Below are 6,945 nucleotides of genomic sequence, written 5' to 3'. Positions count from 1 at the left end.
CAAATTCCCATTACATTAGCTAGAGTGTGATGGGATACAGGCCTCATCTACGCACCAATGTGCGGGAATGTGCGTCCTCTGTAAATCAGGACAAAAATGTACTCCCTTGGAGGGTTAAATAATGTTTTCATACAGCCTTTTGAGAAGCTAATCTAGTAATGGAGAGGTGCTTCTGCTAACACTTGGAACTACCTGAATTTATTTATAACAACAATGAGGATATGCAGAAGACCCCAACTTACTCTCCCTGTAAGGCTTTGCTGTTTTTTTATGCCATATATTTAATTGCTCTATGTGTTTTATTAATCTGCTCTATAGTAAGCCGTCCTCACAGGTTTCTTATTCTCATCTTTCACAGCAAAACTATGAATTGGTGATTTTGATACGTTGTATCATTTTTTAAAATCGACACTTATAAAAAAGATGAAGCCTAGTGCAGCATCCTTGGAAAGGTCCACCAGAAACATTTCTGATGTGTAAACTGAAATTGGTCAGAAGGAAATTATATAACAAAAAACAGATAAGAAGATACAATTGTGCTAGATAGTATAATAATAGAAAGACACTGAGGTTCAAAATGACTGTAGAGAACCATACCTAGAATGCTAAAAGATTGAGGACAATACTTGTAAATGCAACAAGCATTTGAACTAATTTTCCTGATCCGCACCAATTCCATTACCACAAAAAGAGAGAAAAAGAGACACAAGATTATAGAAGAGAGAGAACCAGGAGACTGGTGAGAGACGGGCCCAGAAAGATGGAAGATAAAGATAGAGAAGTTGGCTCTAGTTACAGTGGTGTCTAAGGAGGTTGGGTTGAGAGGAGTTAAGAACGAGGTGGTTGGAGGGAACCACTTAGGAGGGGAAGAAAAAGCCAGAACAACAACACACAGGTGGTTTAGGAGGAGGTGCCTAAATAGAAGGTGGTGAACAGTGAGGGGGCAATTGAAGAGTAAGGTAATCAGAGCGAAGCAAAGAATCACCAGAAGTGGGAGAGACAGAAGGAAAGGAAGAGAGGGTACAAATAGAAAAGGAGGAGAAGGAGACAGAGAAGATGCAAGAGGAAGCCTGCTGGATGAAAAAACCTGAGGCGAAATATCAAGGAGGAGCCGGAGCAGCATAAGGATACATGAAGACAGAAGTAAGGAACAAGAGAAAGTTGCCCATGTATGAGTGTGCCGTGTAATTCTAAAGAAGAGAGATACGTTGGGTTGGAAGGCCGTGGAACCCGGTCCAAAGGAGAGGGAGGCGGTGAGAAGCCTAGGAAGAGCTTAAGGTGGCATCCAGTCCACCTATGTCTCAGGGATGTAGAGTAATGCTAGCTCTAGCATACCTCCTACAGAATCAACCAACAGGCTCCAGTACAGACTTGAGATCTGTGAAACAGAATCCTCACCATTGCAATTGGTTATTTATAACATGCTTCATACCCAGAGGTTTCTAAGCACGGACCCGGGGATCGAACTTGTGTTGCTCTGCGTCATCTTGCTTCCAAGGCGAACGCGTGGCCCCTGAGCTATCCTCCCGAATTGCTTCGAGGTGCACAAGTATGTGTCCAAGAAGATTACCACAGACCGAGACTTTGCTGTAGACTAAAAATTGGCATGTTCGTGAGAGACACTTCGACACCTTTCATCAAAATCGTTTGTTTTGCTTGGGACCCTGAGCACATACCACCACGTGGTTTTGTTATTTTTAGCTGCTGGAAAGAATGAGGACACAGACTTGAGTAGAAATGGAAGAACCTTTCCTTTGGAACTTTTTAAACCTTCTGGAGAGTCACTTGTGTTTATTTGGGTGCATGAACAACCTTATTACAAATGAATTGATTTTTAAACACATTCTTGATCCTAGGAAATTGACTTTAGCTTGACATGATAACCCGAATAAACACATACTGGTAAACAGTAGGTTGGTTTATGGAAAGGTAGGAATATGGAACAATATAGATGGTGGACAGAGAGGTGGGACATACACATTGATGGGAGAGGAGACATTGTAGGACAGGTGTCAATAGTCAGTGAAAAACATACTACATGTTCAAACTATATGTTTTGCTCTGTTTTTAACCAAGGTATGTATTTCTTAGTACTTGATGACATAACATATCATACTGAAAATGTTGTACTGTAGAGTACTTTAAGGACCCTTTCCCACAGTTTGTGCTTTATAAAAAAAAAAAAAAATAGCACCCTGGATCAAATGTACCACTTGGCTCAGCAGTCAGGAAAAAAGATTCCAATGTATTCTGGCATAGCTCTCAACTCACACGCTTTTGGCGGGTGTCACGTGCCTTGTAAAAGCCTGACTCACCCGCCAAGCCTCCAGCACTCCCATTCATTTCAATGGGCGTCTCACCCACCAAAAACAAAATCGGGTGATTTCACCCGCCTTTGCAACACAAATGGTTGAGAGCTATGATTCTGGGCACTACTCCCCGGTATTTGCTTGGAATCCTCATTCTTGTCCAGCTGGGCCAAGTGTAAGGCCTTGTGCGGCCTGCAGCACGCTGCTCTCCTCCTCCCCCTTCCTTACCTCGCCTCCTCCACTCTGTCTGCAGCCTCCACCCCATTTGTGACTTCCCGCCCTGGCACGGTGTGGTCGGCTTTACCCACTCTCCCTCCTTCTGTCGGCCTGTCTCTCTGTCACAAATCTGCATCACACATCACGTCCTCCTGCCAATGCGGCTTCCCTCAGCCCACCTCTGTCCGCTTAGCAATGCAGCCCTGAGGTAATCTGTGTCTCTCTGTTTTTGTAGCTGTCATCCTGACCCCTGGGGTTCCTTAGCACCTGGGAGGCTAGAATTACCGAGCATTAAGTTGCAGGGGGTCTCCTTAACACTCTTGCTTCACTCGGGTTGTTAAGTCGGGCTTCTGGGCACCTAATGCCCAGGAATCCCAGCCCGGCGGATGGTAAAGCTTAAATTAGAATCAATTCATTAAAAAGTAAGAAAAAGGAAATCAATGTCATCAGGCCTTGTCAAGGGATGGGTAGAGTAGGTAAGTAAGCATGTAAGGAGGGTAGCGAGAGATAGTAGTTTAAGAGCGGAAATTGGTTGGAACAGTAGGTGTGAGATGAATAATCAGCATAATGAAACTTTAGTAAATGGCATTCTTAGGCCACCACTCATAGCAAATTTTATTTTTGTTTCAACATTTATTGGCTATTCTGAATTAAGAAAGTCGGATGCTAATACGAGCAGTCTTGCATAGTTAGGAACACCCACCCCATATATTAAGGGCATTAAGCGGCCCAAATAAGAGTTAACAAATAAGGGTAAGGGCATGGAGCACAAATGGCTCTAGCGTAAGGTGATTTCTTTGTCTGGATGAATTGAGTTCCATCGGAGAGAGAGCAGGTGAACATTCAGCCTAGGTCCGTAGGCATCCAGTCCAGTGGTCGTCCACACCAACCTAGTCAGGCATGCATGTCCTCTTTTTTTCCTGCCGCATCCTTATTTCGTCTGATGACAAACTCGACTCTGCTGGCGACATTGATGTAGCTTCACTGCCCGCTGGTGGCACTGCTCACAGGGGTCTACATGCAAGATGTGTAAATAGTCTGTTTGGTTACATGTGCTGAGTAAAGCAAGGAATTTTAGGTCCGACTAAAGAGTTTAATTCAAGGCAGTTGTGGGAGTGGAACGTTCATTGGGGATTAAGTGGGGATTGCACTCCTTTTTATTGTTTCACATTTATATCTTGGCTGAGGCATTTTTTATGTGTAAATTTAGGGGTTGGTTTTTGGTAAAATTGGGAGTAAGTATTGGAGGTCGAGATTTAGGTAGGAGATCACAGACGACTTTTAGGACAGGTGCCGTTATGGTAGGTGATTAAAGACATGCATCCGGTCCTTTTGGCTCTTATGTATAATAGGTGTGCTGATAAGCTGTTCAGTAGGCAGCCGTGGCCTGTTTTGCTGAGCATGGCCGAGCAAGCTAACAGTAATCAAGAGGCCGGCTTTTACACTCACAGGGATTTTGAATTGCCTTCCGCGTGCAGTCACCACCTAATAATGTGCCCAGACATAATTAAGACATGCACCTGCTGAGAAAGGATGTATTCTGACAGGGGTACACGGCCGGGCTGCAACACATTTTTCTATGACTTTTCAGAAGGGGAGGTTTTTGGTGCGGTGCAAGGTAATATATGCATTTGGTTTGAGAGAGTATTTTATTACTATTTTTAGATAGATATTGGCAACCACCTTGGACAACGGAAGCCCGTATGATGGGAAAGGAAGAGTTTCACCTGTCCTGTATGAGGTTGCAATCTTGCCATGGATGCAGCTGCTGGTCTTCATGAGCCGGCACTGCTGTATTGTTTCAGCAGATTTGATGCTGTTAATGTTGTCCAAGTGGTCTTGGTCAGGATGTGGGGTTTCGAGTTGTAGGTCGTGTGTTGGTAAGAAATGCCGGCATTGCGCTTTAGAACCTGGTTAGTGAAATACGATTTTAAATTGTTGTGCTTTTCAGATGTGTGCTGCAATTTGGGAAGTGATATGGTGCTGATGCCTCTACAGTAGAGAGCCTTCATGAGGAATTTGAGTTTTGATTGAGGTGTATTTGAATACAGAGGGGGTTCTCAGTCCATCATGTTCAGCTCGTAGGCTTTTAGTTTGGGCAGATTTGAATCTGATACAGCTTCTCTGAAGCAGCATACACTGGATTTTATTTTGCAATATGAACATTGGTATGGCACGTGAGGAGAATACACCCACGTATGTTTACAGAGCTTTTAGGGAAACATGTAAATTAAGAAGAGCGGCCTTTAAACCTGCAGGTGCCATGGACGTGTATATGTCACTAAAACGCTCACTGAAACACAAAGTGTCCACTCTATGGACGCTCCCGTCCCCTGCACACCTTATCAGCCAAACAGTTAATTTATACTGTGACCAAATTCAAAACTAAATTAAAAAATAAATTCGAGACAGTGTCTCATAATTCGAATTCCATGGGAGTCTTCCAATTTTCTTCATTCAATGATCTTTTGCACATCAAGTCCCAGCCAGTAGTGCTCTACCCATTTCAGGGATATATTCCCCTTCTTCAGGAGCGAAATTCTGCAGACAGAAAAACAAATGGCACAATTTCTTATACATAAAATTTCTCACTTGTATACAGTGTATACAATATTATACAAATCCACCTGATCAACATGCCATAAGGTTCACGGACTAACTTACGTGTTATGTAGATCCGCCACCTAGTCGCCATGCCATACATTTTAACTATTGAATTCCGTGATTGACCATTAGTGCATGTGGTAAACTAGGAAACCCTTCATATAAGTCAAAACTAGCCATTTGTCACCCAGTTATATTCTACACGTTTATGTTTATTATTTGATAATGCGCACAAAACCCAGGGGTAGCCGGGCACAGCAGGTACAAGGTTACTTAAACTTAGGTTACATACATGCGGAGGATAAGAAACATGTCAGTACAGTGCATACATGTCAATACAAGCAGTTGGAATGAGAGCTAACATTTTACAATGTTAAGAGTGCATGTATACAGAGAGGTAGAAGGGTAGAGGCAAAATAGTCTTTGAACCGGATTTCAGGAGTATCACGACAGTTAGGTACAGCGAAAATTAGTTGTCGTTGGACCAGAGCCAGTTTTTTACCTTACTTCTGAAGCTGGAATAGGATAGGTTTGCTCTCAATGCAGTGGGCAATGCATTCCAAGCCTGGGCAGCTCTAACACGTGTCACAGATCCAACACTTAGTGGTAATCCCAATCAGTCATGTCACCCAATACATTATAAAAGCCTAACCGGCCAAATCAAGTAACTTTTGCCTAAATATTCCTTTCTGTGGAAACAAAACTGTAAAGAAAATTGGTTATTAAAATACAAAATTATACTATCCACTTCACAGTACTCTTACCATGTGTAAAATTAAAACTATTTGCAAAAACTCACCCACACTTTCGAAATGGTTCCCCATGAGCTCAGATCGTAGGTGTACTAAAAGTTCTCTCCCGGACTTTTAATTATTTCAACTTTCTCAACTTAGAGTCTGTTGCCCGGGATACAAATTCTAAAATCATACAGTGTAAGTACTTATTAAGAATCTACAATAACATCGGCCGCTAGCCCACACCATGAAATTCACAATAGCTAGGCAGAATTGCCCAAGATGTAAGTAAGATTTTGTAAAGTTCATTTACATTAACTAATGAAGTCTTCTACACGTATCGGCCATCAGTAACCTATCCTGATCACGTGTAGGGAGGATTTGTACTTCCCGCTTAAAAACATCCTAGAGTGGTCACATGGAATCATTCATGTTACATTAAATCATGTGACCACCTTCCAACTGGTCACTTGTGTATCTACGGCTTACATGTATACAAAATACTTTAATCCTATCCCTTTAATGTAATTCAAGCAGCCATATTGGCTAGGATTGATATTGCGACAATCATCTGCTCAATCTCAGCACTTATATTATTGTTTTTTTAGATAAATGCACACTGAAATTACACATATATCACCTAAATAGTTTTCTCATCCAATCCCTCCCGTGTTCTTTAGTCTGCGATCTTGACTTGGGATAATGCAACAGTGACTCATCGGCTGGATCTAAACACTTACATTTTTAGTTATTTAGGTCTATGCACACTGAATTCAAACAATTTGTACCGGTGATATCATAATACTAAAGTTATTCAATGGGTAATTTATAAGTGCTGGTCAAACATGTACATCAGGTCATACCATACATACAACTTAATCATTAAGTTAACATAGATCGTATAAGAAAGTTTATGCACAGTAAATCAAAAACATATCCTTTGAGGGAACTTCAAAAATGTCAGATTACTAACAAACAGTCATACTTCCAACACATTTATACAGCATGCATGCACCAATATTGTTAATCCTCAATACATCTGACTAATTCCAAATGATACATAGATACATTCATTTTTATAA

The sequence above is a fragment of the Ambystoma mexicanum genome, chromosome 6q (genome assembly GCF_040938575.1).
Source record: "Ambystoma mexicanum isolate Mex_15411 chromosome 6q, UKY_AmexF1_1, whole genome shotgun sequence".
In the NCBI taxonomy this organism is placed as follows: domain Eukaryota; kingdom Metazoa; phylum Chordata; class Amphibia; order Caudata; family Ambystomatidae; genus Ambystoma; species Ambystoma mexicanum.
This window is presented reverse-complemented; position numbering follows the sequence as displayed.